Genomic DNA, 2,708 nt, shown 5'->3' with positions numbered 1-2,708 from the left:
CTTCTCCCAAACTTCTATCAGTCACCTCCAGGAGCCGGCACAGGGAATGACATTTCTTTCCCAACAGGCTACTGCTAAATGCAACCCCGGTGCAGGACCTGGCCCCTCACAGGGCAGTCGCCACCCAGCAGGTTGGCCATACCCCCAGAACACACCTTACTCCACCTTCTCCAAGTCTTGTTTGTGTAAATCTCTTCCTATGTCTCTGTTCACAACAACAACAAGTCAAGAAAGTTAAACCCAGCTGTTTGTTCTGCCATGTGAAGGCTTTAATTTCGGCAAAACTCTTAAGCAGATGCTGGCTAAAGGGCGCAGGTTTAAGCCCAGGCTTAAGTGCTTTTCTGAACAGAGGCCTCAACAGCACAAAGATCCCTGTTGCAGCGAGGTGGGTTCGCACTTCGAGCGATCATATCAATAGGACTGTTAATACAATGCTATTGTGCTTAAAGAATGACCAGGGAAAGAGAGGGGGGGAAGAGGAGGGAGGAAATGGAACTGTTCTGTCCAAACCAAGCTAAAACCCAACCAAAAGCAAACCTTGAGAAGGACCCTCCCGAGTCTGCTCCCATTCACTGCTGAAGAGCAAACAAAACCATGAAATCAAAAACTATTGACTAGATTGTTCATTCTAGCCACAAACTCAACTGGATTCAAGTCTGTGTGGAAGGAATTTTGTAAAGAAAAAAAAATAAAAAAAATAAAAAAAAATAAAAAGTTTTCCAATGTAGCAAAAAAATAACTTTAAAAAAACAAAAATGACAAAAAAAAAAAGACAGGGAGGATTCTAGCCTTTTGTAATCTCCATATTGCACACTAGGACTATAAGCCATTGCTAGCTCATTTTGAATTTTAAATGTGTAATTTTTTTGGGTCTTTTTTTTTGTTTTGTTGTTGTTTTATTATTTTTTTTTTCTTTCCGTGGGGGAGGGGGGGAAATAAATGCTTGAACCACCAATGCTCTTTTTAATGTTTTATAAATATGTATGTGTATATATATAAATATAAAAATAATATGTATGCACATATATATGTGTGTGTGTATATATCTATATGTATATACATATATATAGATATATAGATATATATATAGGTTTTGAGACAAAAAAATGCAGAAAGTGAAAAAAAAAAACAACACCCTAACCAGGATGGTGTGCTCTGATTTACTTGAATCTGGTCTCTTCAGCACCTGCGTTATTAAGAACTGAATATTTTTCCACTTGAATTTAGTGCTATTAGAAATTTAATATATGTGTTTTATTTATTTGATTTTTTTTTTTTTGCATGACTGATGCAAGGTTTGACATTTTCACTCAATAAAAACTGGAAAAAAAACCCCAACGTTTTAAGCGATCAAGTTGTCTTCTTCATTGAGGAGGGGGTGTATTTGTCTAAGGGCTAACAAGTCTTGGAGCAGTTTGGGTCTTTTAAAGGCTACTCAGGGCCCTGCACCCATCAGAACAGCCCCTGGTTCAGCACTAGTGCTAGGTGCAATGGGAACCAAGTGCTCTCCATACAGACTCTGGCCTCAAGCTTTCTAAGCAGCCCTATAGTTTTACTTGAAGTGCTCACCGGGGCCCCTGGTAAAGCTGATGCTTCTCCACGATGTGCTAAACTGGGACCTAGAATCAGAGATTGACTTTTCCCTTCCTACCTTGGCCTGCAAGCTCCGGGTGGTGATGGGGATCCGTGGTGGAACTGTGCTTGCTGTTCCTGCCCGCTTGAAACCTTACAGTGACATTCAAAGCCCACTAAATCACTTTCAGTATCACCCTAACAAAAGAGAGATGAGGAGCATGAATGAAACAGCCTGTCTGCATAGAAGGGGTGGGGCTAATAAATCTACTAATCTCCACTAAAATGCAACGTGAAGCTCTGTGCTTTGACAGAACTTAGCAAGGACATGTTAAGCTGCATGCCACGCATCAACGAGCTGAAGGAAAGCATTCCTTACCTGGCCACTCCATTCCTTTTTCCTGCTGCAGAAACTTGCATACACTGTGCACGTGCGAAGTACAGTGACTGCCATCTGGGATGACTGTTGTTCAGCAAGAGGGTGTCCTGACAGCCACAGTGGGACAATACTGCTTGGTACCACTGACTGTAAAGGAACAACAGATTAGATAAAACCGCTGCACGCTAGATGCAGCTTGTCCCCAACATCCCAGCCAAGACTCTTCCCAGACCTGGGCACTTCCACACTGGAGGTGGATTAGAACAGGCTTTTATCACCAGATCCCTGCTCTGAACGAGGCAGTAGATCCACCTTAGCCTCAGGACTTGGGGCTGTTGGGAAGAACACTTTGTGTGCTCTAAAGCAATTGCCCTCACAGTACCTGCCAGGTACCAACACGTCCCCAGGTACTCACCCCTCGGAGGAAGACGTTGCCAGCACATATCCCAGTGGTCTCTGTGGGAACCTGTCCCCTTACCAAGACATACCCGCACAAGAGCTGCCCTGTGTTTTCCCCATGCCCTCCACCCTGCCCAAAGTTGGCCTTCCACTGGTGAGGCACAAACACTGCGAACAACACCCATGTGCCGCCGCAGAACCGCACGCATCCAGCTGCCTTCCCAATAAGGCCGGGCTTGAGTGCCATGGAAATGCAACTGGTGCTGCACCAGCAGCAGGTGTCTGGTGGCTGCATCCAACCCCTCTCACGGCCTCTGCGGTGCCAAGTGAACAGCTCCTGGCATGAAACACAGCTCTG

General features: G+C 44.6%; 1 long non-coding RNA gene across 1 annotated transcript; it reads right to left on the bottom strand.

Moving 5' to 3' along the window:
* Positions 1-858: 858 nt before the first annotated feature.
* Positions 859-2,093, bottom strand: LOC134156623 (uncharacterized). The gene is made up of 2 exons (XR_009961978.1): positions 1,952-2,093; positions 859-1,770 (listed from the first exon to the last, which is right to left on the bottom strand). It is a non-coding gene; the product is annotated as an uncharacterized LOC134156623 (long non-coding RNA).
* Between the last annotated feature and the right edge of the window lie 615 nt (positions 2,094-2,708).

Source organism: Pezoporus occidentalis, unplaced genomic scaffold (assembly GCF_034315485.1).
Source record: "Pezoporus occidentalis ecotype Australia unplaced genomic scaffold, CSIRO_AGI_Poc_V1 ctg119, whole genome shotgun sequence".
Classification (NCBI taxonomy): Eukaryota; Metazoa; Chordata; class Aves; order Psittaciformes; family Psittacidae; genus Pezoporus; species Pezoporus occidentalis.
This window is presented reverse-complemented; position numbering and strand designations above follow the sequence as displayed.